Genomic DNA, 24,162 nt, shown 5'->3' with positions numbered 1-24,162 from the left:
CTGCTTCTACAGAAGGCGTACGTGACTCTGAGTTATTGCATCTCAGCCACGCAGAACTGAAGTATGGGCATTCAACCAACTCGGCACTCAGTCCACTCCGCACTTGCCACGTACAACAGACTCTAGAAACCTTAACAGTAATCAAATGAGTAGGAATGAAAGCCAGTTCATGGATCAAAGAAAACGCTCAAGATGCGCATTACTTATTCCGTGTTTCAGAAATGTTTACCGTTTAGGCCTACGTAAGACGACATGCAGAGATTATACTTCTCTCTTCAGAGTTTGCGAAGCACAGAAAGCGAACATCTGCCGGCAACTATTCACTGCATAAACATATTCAGTACAATGAGACTACTCCAGGGAGAGGAGTCCTTATTGAGACGCCAATAGCCACTCAAACAGTCAAGAAATTCACAGCCATTTTTCATTGTACCCGAATGTTCACAAGAATCTTCCAATGATCCCTATTCTAAGCTACATCACTCGGCACTCGCATATCTCATTTCTAGAAGATCCGTCGTAAATATTACCCGCCATTCCGACTGAAGTTTCTCTTTCATGCGTAATGCACGCCCAACCAATCTCAACCTCCTTAAGAGTCTAACAGTATTGGTGAATGGAACGATTATTATTATCATTATTATTATTATTATTATTATTATTATCATCATCATCATCATCATCATCTCTTGTCACAGGTTTATTTCCTGGTATTCCTTTTCTTGAACCAGTGATGCACCTCACCACTCAGGCTTCAAGCTTCGCACTGTAGCACTTTCCGTAGTATGTGTGATGTTCCCAGGATAGCTGTTTTCTGCAGTGAATCTATGGATTATTATTATTATTATTATGGCTCAATAGCCCTCTGTTAAGCCTTTGCTGCTTTTTCAGTTTCTTGACCCTATACACAGTAGGTTAGATTCCTTGGACGGGGGATCATCCCGTTGCAAGGCCTCTACCTACACATAAAAAACACAAACTCACAATAAACGCACAAATACATCCATGTCTTGAGTGGGATTCGAACCCACGATCCCAGCATTCAAGCGAGCGAAGATAGTTCATTCCTTAGACCGCGCGGACACTGTGATTGGCTGAACACTAGGTTACAAGCCATAAAACATTCCTTATATGAGAACAATATTTTAAACCACGTTCATTCAGGACGGTAACAGGAATAAATAAAAATGAACAGACAACTGGGGCCCCGAAAATCGTGCTGTTTACGTCCTGTACAGCAGTGTTTCTGAACCGCCGGGCCGCGTCCTGGTATCAATTACACCGGGCCTTCTTCTTATAGAAGAATCTACCGGGCCGCGGTTTGACAAAGGTTGAGGACCACTGCTGTTTAGGATATATAACTCCTTACACTCCTTATGTACGGCAGTACCGGCGGTCTTGGCTTTGCGTACATATAGGCCTATATCTACTTCGTTACAGATAACAGAAGCTCATGGCCATCATCAATCAAAATGCAATGAAGTACACGTTGTCTGCTTTTCAAGATCAGCAGTTCCAACAATTTGACTTCAAAGACGTCAAACACGATTCGAATCCACCACGACAACCGGCAGGCTAACAGCATTCATATCTAGAATTTGTATTTCCCATGCAGCACTTAAAGAAGCATAGAATTAAAGAAAGTCGTGCCACTGTGAAAAGAAAAGAAAAAAAAAACAACAAAACGCCGTATGCACACTAAGGGTTTAAAATACTTTGTAAGACACACAAATGAGATTAAAATGTAGACCTTATACAGAAGCGAAAGGTGGCACATTAGAGCAGATTACCCACACCTGCTTACTTCCTCATCATCCATAAAAGTTAATCGTCCAATTTCCCAGTTTCTCTCGGACATCACGACAGCGGTACAGTTCTGCGTTCCCACGCCGTTTCTTATTGTGCACCAAGTTCGACTTGCAGTGCCTTCACGACTACGTCTTGTTTACACTTCATTTTGCTCCCAATATTAACTGTGGAACACGGTATTAATGTTTCTAAACGAGATTCACGCAGCCTTTTCTTATCTACCAGAAACACAGCTATAATTATGGAGTTACGGATTTGCATCCAACCAAATACGCCTCTTATACGAGATCCTCCATGCTTTATAAAGAGTCTATTATGCGTTACAAATTAGTCGCCGACGACGATAAGGACATTCACGATGTGAACGTACGGTAGGATCAAGTTGAACACAATACTAGTCATATAAAAAATGCACTATCTATAATTTTTCAGAAAGTTTTTATGATGAAAGGCCGACACGTCGAAGCACGGGCCGACAATCCAGCATTCCCAAGTTCCCAATGCAGTCGTATCACCAATGTCCTGGAGAACTACCAGACTTCTCGGAATTAGCGCAGCAACAGAAATACTGGAGTTTAGGCTTTCTACCTCCATGGTAAAATGGCCTTCTTTATAATCTAACAGTAGCTCGGCTACTCAAATAACTCCCGAATTCTTATGGAACCCGAGATGTTTTAATACCATATTCACAAAAGATAACAAATGGATCCTACATAGTGAGACGAATCCAATTCCTAACCTATATGTTTAACAAAAATTAGTCTTGAGTCCTAAGCCCAAGTTTTCAGGTTCATACAACTTACACAAGCAGAAGAGAGGCGGTAGACGAGGGAAACAAGCATAACACACTCAAAATCTGGCCAACCTCCTCCCCGAATTATTTCAATATGAACGAAAGAAGCTTCAAGTAAACCTTACGGTGCAGCCTTTACTTCATTCTGATGACGAATTCAAACCCCTAACGTAAAGAGAGTAGCAGCTAATCAGTAAACTGGTTTGATTACAATTATGTGTATCTTTCAATTTCCTAATTACTATCGGCGCTCGTCACGGTAGCCAAGCGGTCTAGGCCATGCACTGTCTTTGCTCGCTCGGAAGCCGGGATCGTGGGTTCGAATCTCACTAAGGGCATGGATGTTTAGTGTTTGTATGTGTGTGTGCGTTTCTCTGTGTTTGTGTACAGGTAGAGGCCATGCGACGAGTTGATCATCCGCCCAAGGAGTCCTACCGAATGTCTAAGATCTAGTAAACCGAAGTGAAACGGAGAGTTTCATGGAGGTAGGTCAAGGCCAAAATTGGGACCGTAGGGCCGAAGAAAAAAATATCCGCATTACGTTAATTTGGGCGTAACACTTTCGCACTGTCCCCCCTCACAATGAAAATGCTAACATATAAGAATGTCTTGTATAAAATCTGTAGGTATAACTGCTGCATAAGATGAATCAGTTGCCAGTTTCAGGTTCCGGCCGCTTTACTCCGAGGAAAGAGCTACAGGTATCCCACTGTGTGAATATAAAATTTAAGTATAAAATTATTCGAAGAAAGGAACAGCTAACTCAAAAGTGTCTACATACAAAGTGTGAGCTGATCTACAGGTTTATCTGCATAACTACAGATAACCTATCTCTGGTACGCAGAATTAGGGCATGTCAGAAAATGACGTATAGCTTACGGAAAGTTTACAAAGCCGTGTAAACAAGATGTGTACGGAGAACCAGTACAGCGGTATATTCTTGCACAGTTTCTAAGAGTGTTAACGCTCCGTACTATGATTTAGATATTAAGGTACAGGAACGTCAGTTTCACCTGAACCTAGGCCTACACCATCTAAAGTACTTTGAAGTTAATAACAGGATGGAAAGGAGAACCTCACTACTAATGGTCAACTGCAAAGGACGGGACAAGAAGCACTCACGAGCTGTGAATATAAACTATTATCAAAGAATTCATTTGCTTGCAGAAAACTAGGAAAAGTTTAAACTTGCTATACTGTAATCCTGAAGGTCGCGGGTTCGATTCCAGATGGGTAAATGGATTTTCTTAATTGACCTAATCCTTCCAGCCGCACTATGGCCCCGGGGTCGACTCGGCCTCTAATAGAAATGAGTACCAGGCATCTTTCTGGACTGGAAAGGGCGGTCGGCGCGCAAGGCTGACAACCTCAACGCCATCTGTGAGCCGACTGTCTACAATATGTGGGAGCCTCGACGTCTGACAGCCCTATGGGCCTCCACTGTCTGTTACAAGGATGGCTTTACCCCTTTTCGGTTCAAGGCGGGGAATTAACTGACACTCAAGGTAAAAAAGGTAGAGATTTACCGGTAACAGGCCGTGAAGGCCCATAGGGTTGAGGCTCCCATATTTTCTCCAGATAATCGGCTCACAGATGGCGGTAAGGTTGTCAGCATTACGCGCCGGCCGCCCTTTACCCCCCAGGAAAATTTCTGGTACTCATTTCTGTTAGAGGCGGAGTGGACCCCAGGGTCAGAGTGCGGCTGGAAGGATTGGGTAAAGTGAAAAAAATCCAACTAATCGGGACTCGAACCCGCGACCTTCCGGCTTGTAGCATAGTGTCCCAACTAACTTAAACGATGTTAATTTGGGAGCAGGGAGAGATTTTCGTAAGACATACGTTCGGACGGCCTACGAGTATTATCTCGGTATTACTATGCATGAGTCACTTCAAGCACTTCACCCTAGAACGCCAATAACAAAAATTTATTTTTATGCTGGGCTAATCTAATCCAAATCATTTCATATTCCTAAGTCTTAACAATAGTTTCCTTTTATACATAGAATCGTGGGCTCTTTCTCGGAGGGGAAAAGCGGCCGACGCGTGAAGCTGACCACTCACCTACATCTAGTGCCGAGGTCAAGAGAATGTGAATCTATATATACACTCCACCATACACCTTAAGGGCGCAGTGCTTAATTAGTTAAGCACATGAACAACTTTGCCTTTTACTCCACTACAAGTTTCGATCTGTCTGATCATCATCAGGTGCTTACATTAAACATACAACAATCGTCACAGAATTGCTGGACTGACACGCATCCGTGTTACTGAACATCGTAACTATATATTAAATTTTCCGAATTTTTGGTGTGTATTTTGCCATTCGTCTAATTTGGCAGGGTTAAAAGTTGAGATTTATAATGTTAAATATTAAAAGAAGTTAAATAAAACTGATAAAACAGAATAATTTTATTGATAGCATTTGGTTACATTGAATTTGAATAACTCAGAGAGATTCTACACAATTTTAACAAACAAACCAAAAATATACGCTGAAAGAATGCGAAATTTGCTAGCTAAGCTATGTCCTGTGAATAAAAGACTCAAAATTTAAAACCAGCGTACAGCAGGATACAAATAGATTAAATATAAAGAAAAAACTGGGGTTATGCTAATTTTAACACATAAACACAATAAGCGCACCATCACCATGACAGATTTTCTAGTCCTGAATCCGTGGCATGCAACTGGTAACCTGTTGTACGCGCGAACAGAAACTCTGCGAACTGTAGCTGAAACTCTGTCCTGTGTGAACACTTCGCTAATTATTGCATCACCAGTAGTTAGCGGAGGTATCCAGCATATGCTTAATCAAGTCCCGAGCAAACCAACTGACCGGAAACCTCCAGCCAGCTCTTTTCCTCAAACAGAAACGCTTGAAGTGGAACAGGCTCGGTAACTCCGCTTTCTTCACAGATTTGCGCATTTACTTCTCGTCGCTTACAGCGAAAAAAAAAATAAATAAAAAATAAACGGCAATAAGCCTATATTTACCGTTCAACGTCGTAGAAACCTTACAAAAAGAAAGGGCCATACCGTTTTCGGGAGGTTGAAGTTCTGAGCCTTCAGATTGTGTGTATAATGAAACCTCAATGGTCAGCCTCACGTGGTAATTCTGTAAACGTTACAGATGCTAATACGTATTCATTTTCATTACAAATTTCTTTCCTCTAGCGGCGGCAAAATACGGCAAATGAGACAGCAAAACGTTTCAATTTTTACTTTCTGACATAGCCAAGAAGCAATCATTAGAATCTCATACACAAATAAATAAAAACCTATAGGCGTTGGCACATTTCGGCAAGTATTTGACTCATTTCTATTTAGAAGTTGCCTGCAACTGTACATAAGTCGACCGTGGCCGACTTATATTCCGCCTAATACAAAGACCGATTCAGAGCCTTCGGAACACCAATTTCGGATAACATGTCCTACATCACGAGCTTACGTACAATTAGCCTAGGCGGGCCAGTGTTTGTAAGTTTGTCTTTACGTCGTTTCCATGGAAACCAGACTCTAAACTATTCTCAGGTAATTATGAATAGAACCAGATGCTGGCTGCAATAAACGACAGTGTTTAAGTCGGTGCTGCGATATCGTCAATAGGTATTACAGCCTCGACCCCTGCCGAAAACGGCAGGAAAAATATTATCATTATATTTATTCTATCAAGCTCCCAGTCTAACACTTTACGGTTTCACAGCGAGAATATTCAGTGAAATCATGACTGCAATTTCCAAAGTATCATTCAAGAGATATTATTGTGTAAGGGTGCTCGAATTGAAGGCTTATATGTGCAGACTGTAGCTAGAGATGGAAAATGCCAACATTTCCAACGAACAGTCAAGAGTTAATTATTCATAATGTCAGAAATATTATATTTTAGCGTCATATAGTGTGTGAAATTATTTTATTCTGTCACCACAATAGCAAATACGGATACCCCATACGTTTTGTCGTTTCTTATGACATGTTTCGGCTCATTAAGCCTTCATCTGGTGAGTTTTTACATTTCCCTGTATTTGTCTGCTAGTAGGCTACTGTAGGAATATTCCTACAGTGGCCAGTGTTTACGTTTGATTTAATTTTAATTACTTCACATTCTACAAACAGAATAAACTCCGTGGTTTTAGTCCGCAAGCGAACTGTACCGACCGAGCCACCGCCGCTTGTAGGCGAAGTTAGTGCCAACTTTAGCGGATAGAGGGTGTCGCGTGGTCAGCGCAACATAATTAATATTTAATGTCTGAGGTCAACACACTTTTATATATATGTATAAGAGAATTACATGGGACACGCATTAGCGTATTTGGTTGAGGCACTATTCTACAAACCGGAAGGTCGCGGGTTCGAGTCCCCATGAGGTGGATTTTTCGATTTACTTAATACTTCCAGCCGCGCTGTGGTCCTGGGGTCGACTCAGCCTCTAACAGAAACGAGTACATATGTAAACAATGGTCAATGTTGGAATACTAGGAGACGAACACAGGTGAATGGAAAAAGACAAATACCTGATGATGGCTTAATGGGATGAAACGTGCCGTACGAAACGATGACTGTATGGTTTATCCTTACTTCCTATTGTGGTGATGGAATAAAATAAACACATGTTCATAATGTCAGTTTTATGTATTTTCATAGCTAGGCCTACAGCCTAAGCATGCCCAGGCAGTGCGAACAACTATTTGAGACACTCCCTAATAATAAGCTGACAACAATTTCTGATTTGCAGAAGTTTTATACTAGGCTGAAGTCTATGTAACTGAAAGGAATCGTTGTTCAGTCTTGAGAAAATACATTGTAATGTATGCGAAGCGGGGGAACTTGGTAGCGCAGCTGGTTGAACCACTATGTTACAAAACGGAAAGTCGCGGGTTCGATTCTCGATGTCACTGGATCTTTCATTAGACATATCCTTCCAGCCGCCCTACAGGCTTGGGGTGGACTCAGCCTCTAACAGAAATGAGTACCAGGAATTTTCCTGGAGGAGTAAAGGGCGGCCGGCGCATAAAGCTCACATAACCGCCATCTGTGAACCGACTGTCTAGAAAATGAAGAAGTCTCGACGTCTCACAACTCTATGGGCATCCACGGCCTGTTACTGGGATAGCTTTACCTTCTTTCTTTATGTATTCGAAGATGCATCGAACCTTATTAGGACAGTAACACCCGAAAAGATAAGAAGACTTTTATTATTCTTTCGTTCGATCATTAGGAGATTATCGTCTCAGCAATGGAATACACAACCTCCTCCGTATTTTCAGTTGCCTAATGAATGTAAAGAAACGCCCCTTCTGCTTCTAGTTCAGGGAACCCATTCGTACTATTGGAACCCACACATTTCCTGCGTTTGGTAACGCCAGCGCTTCGAAATAATTCACGAAAATGTAGGCTGGGGAAAAAAAGAAGAAAAAATCACAAGCTCATCTATCAAGTATTCCTCTAGCAGCTTTTAGTATATTAACAGGCCGGCATCTGATTTGGGCGGTTCGTCCTTTAGCGGCTTCAACTGCAACGGCCATGTGTGAAATGGGATGCAACCTGATAATCCGGCGGATATAGGCCTATTCACCGCGACCCTAAAAGTCTGGAATCTCTGTATCAGCCCCACACCACTTACTACACAGTTTAGATAAAACATTATATCACAGACATGGAATATAAAAAAAGATCTAAAAGTTCATGGCGCTGAAACGTTAATACGAGGATTGATTTTCTGGACATTATCCATCGTCCTAATTTTATTCAAAACGAGGTTTCGGAGACTGGACTTTTTCTGACACGTCGTTTTAAACAAAAATTATGGTCATGAATAATGTCAAAAGATCAAACACGGCTGTCTCCGAATAAAAATCTGAATGGCTGCCAAATAAATCCTTGTACAACGAATGTAGTCCTCGAAACGTCCAAGTTATGAAGTTTAAGACAATATATTAATAGGAAAAGATTAAGGTAAGGTAAAATCATTCCTGTAACAGGCCGTGGAGGCCCATAAGGTTGTGAGAGGGCGAGGTTGTCATATCTTCCAGACAATCGGCTCACAGATGGCGCTAAGGTTGTCAGCCTTATGCGCCGGCCGCCTTTCACCATCCAGGAAATTCCTGATACTCATTTCTGTTACAGGCTGAGTCGACCTCAGGGCAATAGTGCGGCTGGAAGGATTAGGTAAACCGAAAAAAAAATCTACCTCATCTGGATTCGAACCCACGACCTTCCGGCTTGTAGCACAATGCCTCAACCAACTACGCTACTGCGTATCTCAATAGAAAAAAAAATAGGGCGATGAGTGTCAAAAGATAACACACGATTGGGCTGTCTCCTAAACGTAGTTTTAAATACAGTTAGGATGGATGTCCAAAAAATAAAAAAGCAACTTGTCTCCTAAACATCGTTTTAAATAGAACTTGGATGAATATACCAAAAAAATCCTTGTACAACGATTGTGGTCCTCGAAACGTCCAAGTTAGGAAGTTTATGATACTAATTCATTAAGAGTAAAGAGTTCTACATATATTACGGCACATAACGCCGCGGATTCCAGGCATCAGAAGTCTTCATAGCACCGCTGTGACGTCCACAAATCCAACAATTCCCAGAGATATTACGATTTCTGTAGAAGGTCAAGGAGACTTGCTCAACAGACTTCAATGAACACAACCTTCGAGTGTACAATATTACCCTCGGGTATGTAAGCGGGAAACAAGAAGTTGCGATGTTTTCAAACTGACTCCTCACTGGCTAGCCAGTACAAACACTTCAGCCAGCACGTGATCGAATTCAAACATTCCGGCCATCCATCGCTGACGTTACGGCCTAACCCATCTTTATGACATTGTCTACCTCCGACTCTACAAGTCACTAGTTCGGATTCTCTGTAACGTTGCGGAGCAACTTGGGATGCACCCCAGACGAAGTACAAGCCCGGAGCAATGAAGAAGGGGGAAGGGGGAGACAAGGCCAAGCCAGAAGCCGCAAAGGCGGCCGTGCAGTAATGATGGAAAGCAAGATCGGTTCCACCATGACAGCAGGTAACCCGACCAACCAACCAAATAGAAGCAACTGTCTGGTCGGCCGGGCGTGGTACCCGATCATCCAATGTTATTGGGTTCAAACCTATTGTGGGTGGTGCTAAAAAAATGATCACAAAAAGTATTCATCATGACGCCATGTTGCTATATCCACTGATAATTGAGAAAAGGTTCAAACTATAGGCTACCGACGCAGACATGGTACGTAGGCCTACAGATAATGGGTTTATAGACATAACACAATTAAATCTGGTCCCTCTTGTAATACGTATATACTTACACAAATAATCCCTCATTTTATATTACAACAGTTGCAGTATTAGTATGAAACGTTCTGTCTTCTGGGATAGAAGGTCGTGTAGGCTGATGAAAGTCAACCGACGTTTCGGAGAAACATCTTGCTTCCATCTTCAGGCATGAAGAGTAAGCCAATCACTGGTTTCTTGCTCTTCAATATTGCTTTGTATGCTTTAGTCTTCGGCGGGCCCAGATGTTTTCAAAGCGGTCCGATACGTGTCTTAATGCCATGTTTGCATTTGAAAACGTAAATAACTACTTTACTGCCTAACTAGTTTCAAGCGTACACCAAACTCTATGAGAATGCTGTACAATACTTCCCCCCTAACTGAATCATAGGTTTTCTTGAAATCTATGAATAGCTGATGTATTGTCTCATTGTACTACCATATTTTCTCCCGTATCTGACAAATGAAAAAGATCTGATCTGTAGTTAATCTGTAACGTCGAAACCCACACTGATGATATCAAATAATTTCGTCTATGTATGGACTTAACCTTGAGAAAGGAATGATGGATACAATTTTGTATGAAGTTGATAACAGTGACATCCCACGATAATTACGGCTCAGTTTTATCGTCCCTCTCGTAAAGCGATACTGATTAATTAATTTAATTCGCTTAGTGGGGGGTGGAGTCCAACTGGGTCCAATCGGCACTGCGGCCAATGATTGGCCTATTGTAACCTGCCCCGGGTGATTACGATGATGGAGAATTCCGTGGAATGAAGATTGGCAGAGGAAACCGAAGTATTCGGTGAAAAGCCGACCCAGCGCCATTTTGTCCACCACAAATCCCACTTGACAAGAACCCGGATCAAACACGGGCAGCCGCGGTGGGAAGCCAGCGACTAATCGCTTGAGCTATGGCGCAGCCACATTGATACTATAATAGACTCCTCCCACTGATGAGGCAATTCTTTCTTATTTCAAATAGAAATGATGAGTTCATAAATCTCGGAACGTTTGTTTTTCACCTCCTGCTTCGGCAATAAAATCTCCTGACCAAATCTTCATGTAGTGTTTAGGGAATACACGTTCTAGTTCCTCGCAGTTGTCCTTCATATCCTCATTTTTATCCTACGTTGCTGCATGAACATCTAGAACAATATCACACCAGCGGCCTCTTAGTATTACGTACGACATCCTGCCACTAACAAACTCATATGCTGATATGATTCTCTCATGTAAGAAAAAAACCTGTACCTAATTCATAATTCTCATTCCCCTTTCCATAGAAAAATGTATATTCGCCTACTGGTTCCGTGCCACCTCTGTCCCATCTGACCTCCTGTATTCCACAAAAATCTAATTTATATCTTGATAGTTCTTTCGCAACTGTCATGAGCGAACCAGACCTCTGCAGACTTCTTACACTCCACGTATCAAATCTCATATCCATTTTCATTAGCTCAAATCGTTTGTGATACTTCGTAACAAATTTATTTTCTTCTGTGCGGAGTTGTTAGCCCAACGCTGAGCCACCAAACTAGAGGATCACCCCTTGTCGGCTGTCCGCTACAGCTTATTCAATATATCTGCAGCTACCTTCCATACCTGGAGGGCGTTTCCTCCATCCGCAATCTGAGGACGCGCCATGCCATGGTGACGAGGGAACCACCTAAAATGGACGGTGTTACTTCAAATATTAAAAACTACAAGCATACTTACATCATTTATCCTTAGAACTGCTGAATTAGATAAGTTTCTCTTACAGTCTTATATTCCTTATGTAAGATTTGAGGTTTTCACAGCGGTGACTATGAAGAATGCCGTCTTCTGGGAGGTGGCGCCGTGTAGATCTTGTGTGAAGCGACTTTCCTCCGAAACGTCGGTTCACACAAGATCTACACGGCGCCACATCCCAGAAGACGGCATTCGTCTTCTATTCCTTGTCCAGTTAGTGTCAAACTAAAGGCTAGATAATGCTCTTCTGTTGTTTTACGTCCTACACAAGCTTACCTTAACGGAATGCATGCACTTCGCGACATCATGTTACCGGGCGCTGTTAACACATCTTGCAAGTTCGCGTGTCCGCCATGTTGTGACAAATGTAAGGAATTAACAAGTATGAGGTTCCGATGGTCTCCAACGCCATAACGCTCACATTAAATTATGTGAAAACCGGCGAGTTGGTTTGGATAGAATCTTATATGGATATCGGTCCTGTCAGTTGGTTTAAAATTAACGACGTTTCAGGAACCATACCTGTTCTCCAGTATTGGGGTCTGATGTCTGATGAGGGGCACAGAAAGGGCTCCTGAAACGCAGGTACTTTTTAACTAACTGACATGGATGATAGCCCGAGAACATTTTATTAACTCCAGCCGCCGTGATAGCTTCAGATCCTACGACTGGTTTACAATTTGAAGAGAAGAGCGCGCACTCACACAAACAGATCATATTGATATTATGAACAAATTATTTCTCCCAGTAAAGACATTAGGCTAAAAACCCTTGTAACACAACAAAAAGAATCGTCTTAAAATTGTTTAAAACTGTTTTTCTTGTGGGCTTTCCATATGGAGGCCTACACCACCGATTTAAATAAATTATATTTTTGTGACACAACTTGTACGAAATAAATATTATACATTCGACTACGATCGAAGATTTATAAGATATAAATGATGTTAAGTAGGTTTATAAAACGTATTCTATTCGCAGTAAGTCTGTGGAAAGGTAAAACTGGGCGAAACGAATATTTCCCACTTTCTGGAAACTGAAAATATCCAATACTTTCTAAATGTTTAGAAGGAAGCAAATAACACAAGAAAACCAACACTTACTTCACCGCCGAATTCCGCGGTCATCTTTAACGAAACTCTCCTGAGAGGCATCACAGGACATCGACCATTGACAAATGGACCCTTGGCTTAACATGTGGAGACGAGAGAAGAGAGTCATAACCTCACATCTACGCACAAAGAACATCAGACAAACTCTTTGAGGAGCGTCTGACAGAAAATGACAAATGACTGTAACCTCATACGTTTCGAAGAGATCAAAAGGGTATTTTGGACAGAAACAGCGACATGCCCAAACCACAATTACCGTACACAAAAGATGGACCTCAGCAGGAATCACATTAACAGGAACAGAAATCACAGCAACAAGAATTTAAACCTTTCAACTCGAGATTTCAGAGCTGCATGAAGCATGGGCATGGCACACGTAACATATTCGCGTCACGGACATTCTAAATATTAGCAAATCTGAAAAAAAAAAAAAAAGTTCAGACTTTGCAAGTACGCACAATTAAAACAGGCTTCATGTAAAAGTAAGGCACGAAAGTGCTCCATAAGCAGTACGATGTAAACCTGAGGCACTTAGTATTATCTACGAATCCAAGCCACGTATGCAGAACAGAATCATTAAAACAGGCGCGCAATATCTCAACAATATGCTTAATTAAGTGTAATTACCCGGGTTCAAATACCCGGCGGAGGTCGTCGAATTTTTAAGGGCGGAAAAATTCAGGGAACAAGTCCTCTGGGAGGGACTCTAAGCCGTGGGTCCCGTGTCGTAGCTTTACGGCACGTAAAAGAACCTCATATCTCCTAAGGAGGTCACTGAGCCAAATTACGGACGTTTCCCGCCCAACAGCGGTCTCTAATACCTCTGGTAGATGGGGGAAGCATTATAGATACCTCTCAGCTAGAAGAGCCGGTCTCGCTGGCTGGGCGGGACTGATGGTAAGCACCAGTACCGGTAGGATATAGACTGGTAGAAATTATAGAGGGAAGCACAATGGACCAATACAGGTCTAAGTGCATGGGGAAACCCACCCTCTCCAATAACTAACTAATTACGCCATGGCCTAAATAATGCAGACGCTGCATAATTTAGGACGACTTGGGCATTAACTAATTCCACTGATCTGAATTCTCCTATCGGACCTAACTGTAGCTCAGAATAACAAGAAATTCCGAGCGTTTTATGGAAAATTCAATACCGCCTTCACACAAGATCTACGCAACTGATTCACATCCTAAGCCACACAACTCACACCTTCAAACATTATTCTTCAATAACATGTGAATATACGAGTAATCCTCTCGTCTGTGCCTAAGATTGTTCGCTTCGTATTTTCCGACTAAAATCTATATGCATTTCTCGCCCTTTCCAATGCCTGCTACGTGTCTAGTCCATCTCATTCTCCTCGATTTGACCAGGCTAATAACATTACACGAAGAGTACCGGTTATGAATGCCAACGGCCATGCCATGTTGAAAACACGGGTTCTCGTCCGATTAACGAAATTAAGCAACATTGGGCGTGGTTAGTACTTGGATGAGTGTCCGCTTGGCAACACCACGTGCTGTTGGCATTTCTTAGGAGCCGTTCTTTCCTCCGTGTTGTCCAGACCGGCTCTGGACCACTCTGGAAGTTGACCACTCACCTCCAACTAGTGTCGAGGTGAAGAAACTGTGGATCTATACGTCCACTCCACCATACGTCTTCCTGGGGTAGTGCTTAATTAGTTAAGAACACAAACGGGGGGAGTGTTGAACTCCACTATTCCTTATCTCGGAACCAGATGGAGAGGTGAGTGCTCAGCTTCAAGCCAAGGCCGCTTTACCCCCGGGAAAATAGCTCCCGATACCCACTGGATAAGAGGCTGGGAGGGTCCCACAGTCGGTCTAGACACTGCAGAGAAGTGAAAATTTTCGCCGGGCTGTCCAGCCCTAGCCGGTCCCTAGAGATGTGAACTGGTTCCGGGACTGAGTCAAATTACAGGCTTTTGTGATGACAATCATTGTTCTAGTTACAGGAGACTTCTTCAATAGTCAGATAACGCTCCAAACTGCAGGGAATTACATTATAGCAACGATGTGAGGTAAAAACGCTCAGCCAATACTGTAGTAGAGTTAAATGATCAGGGTTCGATTTTCGGCAGGAACAGGGATCATTCCATCAGCCACCATGTTCACACTGGCACAGGTGTTTTGGTGGGAATGTAGCAGCACCGGAGCGAAGAGATGACACTCAACTCCATCTAGTGGCGACGTTAAGAAAGCGCCGCGCTTTACCTCCACTCCTCCCTCATAACTTCCATTTAGCCTATGACAACGATGCTGACGTGTCGATCGTGGTAAAATTAAACTAACAAACCACCGAAAACTGAAGTGTACTAAGATACCATCTACGCTCTTCAAAGCATGTCTCCACTTGAGTTAGGTACCACTGTTATTGCACGTCCTTTGTGAAAAAGATTGAAGTTAAGACGGAATATAGACAACAAAGGCGATTCCAAGTGTTTTCTCTCTCTATTCACACAGGTCTACCTGAAAGAGACAATGACATGTGGTATGTCGACGAACCCGATGTTATATAACGCACATTGACAGTACTGTGTAACGCTGTAGTAAGCTATCACTTATGTAACACCTAGATCTTAAGATACAACAGCGCGCTGAGGCAGTAGTTTGTGCAACCTCGTGAAATTTCATGTTACACAGTTAGGAGTCAATATGCACTGCCCAAACACTTTCCAGGGAAAAAATCCTGAACGTGTAATGTGCAAGTGGACGAATCAACTACAAGGAATAGAACTTCGGGACAGCGCAGTCGGCATTGCAACTGGCTACGGGCTGAATATCCAAGAGGTCGGAGTTCGAGTGCCGGTAGGGGAAAAGATTCTTCTCTTCTCCGCGTCGTCTAGACCGGCTCTGAGGCCCACCCAGCTTCTTAGCCAATGGGTACCGGGGACTCTTTCTCCGGTTGTAAAGCGGATGGGGCGTGGAGATCACTCACCTCCAACTAATGTCGAGGACAAGAATACATTGATCAATACATCCATTCCCCGATACATCTTCATGGCGTAGTGCTTAGTTAGTTACGCACACGGAAACGTTTACCTTACTCTTCTTCAGAAACTGATACTCGCTCACGCAGGCAGGAAATCCCCTGATTTTCTGGAATTCCAAGCTTCACTACTATGCTCACACGAATACGCCATTGCCTCTATCGGGAACCAGTTGTATTCGGTCTAGATATTCGTATCCCAATTCTCTTTCCTTTATATTCATGTTCCCCAGGAAATTCGGCAAACTTCTACTTCTACAGCGGTACAATCCAGAAGACAGCAAGCAGTCATCATTCACCACCGCGAGAACATGTCAAGTTGTACAAACAATAACAACACTGACTGATTAAACTGCGCTCTATCAATTGTACATATAGCCCTGAAGATGAAGCGGTTATTAAGGATAGAGAACTGATTATTGCGCACTTGAAGGCACTATCGTAACATTCGAATGAGATAGGAGAGTCATAAGAAACTCTGTCACAACGGCGGATCTTCTCCTGAGAACAGAAGTGGTTATAATAGATACGTTATGATTACTCAGCTTCCTCAGTAAATTAGAGCGAATTCCATTCCAGTTTAGAATAGTAGCAGCCTACAAATTGAAATTAAGAATCTTTAATATTAGAGTTTGGTCACGAAAGAATAGTTGACAATTTCGCTAGCTCACAGACGTTAATTATTTTCATAAAATCGGATCGATTTTGAGTTTCTTACTATCCCCACGTTCTAACGATACGATCATGGTTCAAACTTACTCCAATAAGAAGTGCGGACAGGGAAGGTGGTAGTAGGCCTAAAATTCTTCGGTGCTAAATGAGGTTTAGTTTCATTCTCTGCCCTTTTACTTTAGAAAACAGAACAGAAACATCATCTATACATATTTATTGTTAGGTTCCAGATGTGGTATGGAAATGACGTGTCCAACACACATCGACTATACAGTGTTACCACACAGTAGTTTTAATATGTACGTACTAATTTGAAAAAGAGAAAAACAAAGTGCGAGAGAAAGTGAGCGGGAACATCCACAATTAAGGATATGTTTCATTAAAAGCCGAAAGTGATGTTTCTATATAACCGTAATTTGTTCAAAGCCGAAACCATTAAAGGAAATAAGTATTCCAACAGCTCACCGTAGAAAAAAGTGCTCTGATCAAAGATATTAATTTTAAAATTACGTATTAGTATAATTACAACAGTTCTGAATTGTGTGGCTCGGTCTAACGCCTATGCGGTCATCATTACATCTCTAAAGTCATTTAAATGGTTGCTTCTCCAAACTCATTTCGGAAAAAGTACACTGACGATCCTCGCAAGAATTTGGACTATAACTTCGGCGCAAGCATCGCAAACGGACATATGCAACATCGAGCGCCATCTATTAACATCACGGCGAACCATCTGTCGCTCTTCGGCGGCTCACTCGAGATCATTGGGCTGTGAAAATGAATTACGCTAGACAGTTCCATGGAGCAGTGTCCTTGACAAACCAACTGTTGCTAAGCGAACATATTCCCAGCATTTTATTGAATCCGAGGTTCATTATCATGTTCACATGAGTTCGTCAATGATTCCTCTCCTGGAGTCTGATGAATCCAGTTCACACTCTCATTTCCCATTTCTTTAAGATACAATTTAATATTATGTTGTAATCTATATCTAGGTGTTATATCTAGGTCTCCCTAGTAGCTTCTTTCCTTCAGGTTTCGCTACCGAAACCCTGTATCAACTTCACCTCTCTCCCATGCACGTTGAGCCGGGGTAGCGCAGACGGTATACAGACTGCCTACGGGCTGCACGACCGAGGGGTCCGAGTTCGAGTCCCGGTAGGGTCACAATTCTCTCTTCTCTATATCTCTCAGACCGGCTCTGGGGTCCACCCAGCCTCCTATACATTGTGTACCGGGGCTCTTTCCCCGGGGGTAAGGCGGCAGGGGCGTGAAGCTCGCCGTTCACCTCAAGCTAGTGCCGAAATCAAGAAAATTTGGATCTATATATCCATTCCCCCACACGCCTTCATGGCGTAGTGCTTAATTTGTCAAGCACAGGGACAACTTTACCCATGCATGTTACATGGCCTTCCCATCCTATCCTCCTTGATTTTATTTTTCTAGCACTCTGCACAATAAAGCAACTGCCGGTTATCAAAGAGAGACAGTTTTCCATAGGTAGACGTCACAACAGATTTTATTAATTAATTTTAGAACAGTATGGTATTTTTTAATTCAGGTTTGTAATGCAATGATACAATACATATATGATGCTCGTAACTTATTTAATCAGCTAACAGTTGTAAATGTAAACTCTGGAGACCGACTGGAAATATGTGCGTGCGTAAGTTTGTATTGTCACGTGTAGGGTGGTACATGTGACAGATTTTTGAGTTCTAGATTCGACTAATTGGATTCATTAGGCGTCTCTATTACAATTACTTGCTTACAACAGTTCACACATTTAACTCCTGCTGGATAACGAATTTCTCACTGTGTCTGGATCCTGCACTAGTCGCTAGTCTTCTCCTGAGCCCCGTAATTAAGCAATTCCGTAATGACTGAATCCAAAGTCAAAGTCATGTTATGAACGATAAATGATATAAACTCCGTCTCAAGTGCAAACAATATATTTTGTGTCTTTGATCTTGCTTCCCCACACTACATGTTTCGGCCTCAGACGGCCATCATCAGGTGTATAACACTCACGTCGCTGTCAGTCGACCAGTCTGCCTTGGAATAAAGCACCAATCTGGGGCTTACGACCAGATTTTTATTACTAGACAGTTCCTGGCGTTTCGGGTTTGTTGATGTGGGGCGCTCTCTCTCTGAGGACGTGTCTGTTGTTTACAACTGCTGTTGGCCCTCGCCAGCGCAGTCATTCTAGGGTCCGAGTCCCTTGGAATTCGCGACCATTTTTACTGTCTCAGCCGTCCAGCAGCGGTGCCTTACGTGTTTCCACGGGAACGTGCTAAACAAAGCCTCGCCCATCAGATGGGCAGATTGCAGCTTTCAGGCGTCATGCCACAATATCTTATAAAATCTTTAAGATAACTAACCCCTACACTGTCAAAATGACAACATAATACATGAACAAGTTTAACCCTATTAATTGTGCAATTCATCTAATTACCGAAGAGTTCTATTTTCTGTGTCACAACGCCGTCTAGTCACTTGAAAGTCAACCCATGTTTCGGAAGAATCGCCACCATCTTCGATGTTGAAGAGTAAGCTATTCAAGAAATCAGCAAGAAGTCAGCAACCAGAGGACATGGCTTGCGAAAACATGGGATTATAATGACACAAACGAAGGTGCAACTGTTCATAACTGCAGCTCTGAAAACCTCAAATCCTACATCTAAATAGTCTTTTAAAATTCAGTTCGTGTCGCACAAAAATACAGCGCGTCTCCGAAGTCGAACAGGTTACTCAATTATGTTTATGGAAATAATCTCTGTTTACCACCGCGCTTTAACCCTTTCTGATGTAGCAATTTCGTACTGAAACAACTCGATTTTAGTTTTTCTTGGAAAAAAAAGTAACAATGATCCCTTGAGACCCCAGTTGAGAGGATTGTGCTGCCCCTAGCGTCACGTATAGAAAATACATTGACACAGAAGTTACTTTATATTACCTATACTTTGTAATCCGTGCTTTTACAGCATTGGCTTAAAGAAAATTTTAACAGAATACTCAGCTGTTTGAATTTTGTCAATGAAATTGTGGCACAAAATATTAACGTAAGTATTTTCTTATTATTATAACCCTGAAAATGTGTAAGTGTATGATATTATTTGTAAAATGTAATGTTTACCTCCCAACCACTTTACTTAATTCGACTTAAATGACGTGATTTCGGAATGAAACCACCGTATGCGGCCAGATGTCAATATGAGGTTATGTTCCACGAAAATTTATTGTATTGAAATATTGTAAATGAACTACATTTTAATATTACGGCTATTATTATTATTATTATTATTGTATTTATTTATTGCAGATGTAGAAATCTGTTATGGCTTCCAGTACAATCAGATAACTACAGTCTAAAGTTGGTCAGATGATCATACAGTTCAACGACAATTTCTGGAAGCCAAGTTACCATAATGCACCAGTGAGTACACACTATTCAGTCAAGTTTTTGCAACTTATTTACCAACAAAATATCTACGCTACACAAAAATATGAATTAACATATCAGACATTTTGGAAAATTCAGACATTTCGTCCTACCAAGATTTTAAGGGCACAAAACTGATGTCAAGTTACAAGGACTACTGATTTTTTAATATTAAATTACAACATTCTTTCACTTCAATAATATCAGTAAACAGATTTGGTTGGTTGCTGTCTAACATTTATCTTGTAGAAAATACAGTGATGCCAAATACATTGGATTTGACTTCATAAACTACAAGCTGCAATCTTTGACAGACATATTAATACAACCACTTCTTGCCATCTGAATGTCAGTCTGTTGGTAAAAGCACAGTGATATTAGGGTCCGTAAATTATGTAACAATACATGCCTAAAGAACATGGCTATGAAGTTACTGTGTATACTAATCAGTGTACGTGCGCTTCATAGTTTCAATTTTATACTGGTAAAATTTGATATAATACAAAACATCTAGGAGAGTAAGCTGTCAAAGATGTGGTTATGACACTTGCTGAAAACAACCACATAGTATCTTTACATTTGTGGACCTGGTCATAGATATGAAAGCCAAAGGTGTATATACTCACACGGAACTGAGAGGAAAAACTGAAGAAACTAAAAACAAGCAACATGCAAGGTTGCTCTTTCATGTTATAGTCCATTATTTTAGACTCTTGGAATATCATTCCTACTGTATAAGACAGTTACTCTTGAAATAAGACGTTTCAGAAATAATTTCCTTCTAATGCAAAGGAATTTCTCCTTACCAACATAGAATCATAATTTATATTTAGATACAGAAGTAATTTATCAATAATTTTGATCCTTTCTCCAATAATAAAGGCAAACTCCTTTTCAACTTGTAGTTGGGGGGTTAATAATATGCCAATATATATATCCATGTTAGGTGTGTCCGTGTCACCATGGCATGGCATGTCCTCAGGCTGCAGATGGAGGAGACATCCTCCGGTTTTGGAGGGAAGCTGCGAATATATTGAATAAGCAGTTGCATACAGCCAACAAGGGGTGGCCCTCCAGCTTGGGGGTTGGGCGTGCGGCTAACAACTCCTCACCGTAAAAAAATTACTTTGTTACGAAAATGAACACAAAGCCTCAGACCTGGATGGATTCGTTCGATAAACGACCTAAGCTAATAAAAATGGATATGAGATTTGGCACTTGGAATGTATGAAGTTTGTATAGGGCAGGTTTGCTCAGGGCAGTGGCAGAAGAAATATTAAAATATAAGTTAGATTTAGTGGGAGTAGAGGAGGTCAGATGGGATGGAGGTGGCATTGCACCAGCAGGAGACTATACATTTTTCTATGGAAAGGGGAATAAAAATCATGAATTAGGTAGAGGTTTTTCATACATAAGAGAATCGTATCAGCAGTTAGGAGGGTAGAATTCGTTAGTGATAGGATATCATATATAATACTAAAAGGTCACTGGTGTGATATCATTGTTATGAATGTTCATGCCCCAACAGAAGATAAAATTGATGACATAAAGGATAGATTCTATTAAGAACTAGAACATGTATTTGATAAATTCCCAAAGTACCCTATGAAAATTTGTTAGGAGATTTTAATGCCAAAGCAGGGAGGGAAGACATTTTCAAACCAACATTGGGAATGAGAGTTTGCATGAAATTAGTAATGATAATGCAGTTAGATTTGTAAACTTGGCCACATCAAAAAATCTTACTGTCAAAAGTACAATGTTCCCACATCGTAACATCCATAAATTTACTTGGACATCTCCTGCTGGGAAGATACACAATCAAATAGACCATATTTTAATAGATAGGAGATGGCACTCAAGTATACTTGATGTCCGATCATTCAGGGCAGCAGATTGTGATACTGACCACTACCTGGTGGTGGCAACGGTTAGGGAAAGACTGGCAGTGAGCAAACAAACAACACACAGAATTCATATAGAGAGATTCAATCTCAAGAAATTAAATGAGGTAGAGAGTAAAGAGCAGTATTGTGTTGGAATCCCAAACAGGTTCAGGGTGTTGGAAAACTTGGAAACTGAGGTGGATGTTAATAAAGCTTGGGAAACTATTAGGGAGAATATAAAAATGCCTGCCAAAGAGAATCTAGGTTATTATGAACCGAAGAAGCATAAGCCATGGTTCAATGAAGGATGCTCAAAATTATTAGATCAAAGAAAGCAGGCTAAATTGCAATGGTTACAGGATGCAAGTGAGTTAAATGGGGATAATCTAAACAATATAAGACGTGAAACCAGCAGGCATTTCATCAACAAAGAGAGGGATATCTGAAAGACAGAATTAATGAGCTTGCAATGAACAGTAAGAAAAAGAACATTAGAGACCTGTATAGGGGAATAAATAACTTTAAGAGGGGTTTCCAGCCTAGCAGTAACTTAGTGAAGGATGAGAACGGTGATCTGCTTACAGATTCCCACAACATTTTGAATAGGTGGAGGAACTACTTCTCACAGTTATTGAATGTACATAGGGTCAGTGATGTTAGGCAGACGGAAATCCATACAGCTGAGCCGTTAGTATCTGATCCTAGCCCTTTTGAGATTGAAAGTGCTATTGCAAAATTGAAACGGTATAAATTGCCAGGTAGTGATCAAATTCCGGCAGAACTTATTCAAGTAGAAGGCGAAATATTACGTTCTAAGATCCACAATCTAATTACTTCTATTTAGCATAAGGAAAAATTGCCTGATCAGTGGAAGGAGGCTATTATTGTACTAGTTCACAAGAAGGGTGATAAAACTGACTGTAGTAATTATCGGGGGATATCACTGCTATCAAGTTCATATTACATTTTGTCCAATATTCTTCTTTCAAGGTATTTCTCTTTCCCCCGCCTCCCCCCCACACACACAAATTAATAGAAATGTACTATTATCTTAACATCCACGTATTTATCGTCCGTCAATATTGCAACACTTTTTTTTTAGTTTAACATTATTCAACAGTATCAGAGCGTCTTCAAACAGCTCTGTACATGGTCTGACAATGGGTGAAAGAACAAGCCTTTCCTTCAATCCCAATAAGACGGTAATTATACCGTTTACCAGGAAGAGAAATATAAAGGGCCTTAAGGAACTGACCCTCTTCAATAAGACGATTCAGCTCTCCAGCGATGTCAAGTACCTTTGTCTAGTATTAGACAAGGGACTGACATGGAAAAAGCAGCTGGCCAAGGTTATCAATAAAGCCTATAAGGCTTTTTGGACATCCAGAAGCATGTCTCGTAAAACTTGGAGACTGCAGCCGCACATTGTGCATTGGACATACACTGCGGTTGTAAGACCCAAAATTACTGTTGAACTTGAACAGGAACCAGCTACGATTGGTAATAGGACTACTTAAGGACACTGTCACCTCAAAGGACACCTCTTCAAACTGGGACTTAGTAATAGCCCAATCTGAGAGGTGTGAAGAAGAAAATGTAACAGCCACACATATCCTGTGCGAATGTGACGTCTTAGGTTATTTAAGATTATGTCACTTGGGTCAATATTTTATGGAACCAAGTGACTATTTCGACGTCCCCACATACAAAATCCTACGCTTCACTTGAAGCGCAGGATTGTTGAGGGGATAATCAGATGGGGAGGCACAATAGATCACTGTGGTCGCGGTGCAAGGGCCAAGAATGCCAACACCTTAAACATTCATTCAGTGTTTAACATTATACACTTTGACACTGCATGTTTCAGCCCCAAACGGCCATCTTCAGGTGTCTTGATATGTTACAAATATTTTATTAAATTCTGTTAAAACTGCTACACTGTCTTAGTCTGTGTTAAAATGACACACTGTAGTTCTCTTTTCAAGGTAAAACCAGATAAAATCCTTTAAAGTGTCTATTATACCCACATTATTTTGGTGCATTTTATTTCACCTCGCATGGGGTGTCATCACGGGACGACACCCTGTGATTTTTTACCTCGTAATGAAATACAAACTGTATAATTCGTGAACAAACCAATAAAGTGTGCCAATCCATATTAATACTAAGCTAAGTCGTCGCATTGAGTGTACCTGCATACTGAGAAGCTCGGCTATATTAGCATGTGCGTAGACCCCTCCCACTCCAAGTTTTACATGACTACATGAAAAGTTTTCCACCTTTATTATTCCACAGATCTTGAAGAACCCCCACAAAAATACAGAAGTGATACAGCTACAATTTTATTAAAACGAATATTGGAATCATGTTGTACACATGGGTCAGATTTGAATAATGGGCACGACTTGTTTAAAGCACACGTAAA

At 41.3% G+C, this 24,162-nt stretch overlaps 1 protein-coding gene and 1 pseudogene across 3 annotated transcripts in view; one reads left to right on the top strand and one right to left on the bottom strand.

The window, feature by feature from the left end:
• LOC111861951 (segmentation protein cap'n'collar) overlaps positions 1 to 24,162 on the bottom strand; it is a 279,153-nt gene that overhangs the window by 183,119 nt on the left and 71,872 nt on the right. The window lies entirely within an intron of this gene.
• LOC111862058 lies at positions 14,141 to 14,259 on the top strand (annotated as a pseudogene).

This window comes from Cryptotermes secundus, unplaced genomic scaffold, assembly GCF_002891405.2.
Source record: "Cryptotermes secundus unplaced genomic scaffold, Csec_1.0 scaffold181, whole genome shotgun sequence".
NCBI classification, from domain to species: Eukaryota; Metazoa; Arthropoda; class Insecta; order Blattodea; family Kalotermitidae; genus Cryptotermes; species Cryptotermes secundus.
This window is presented reverse-complemented; position numbering and strand designations above follow the sequence as displayed.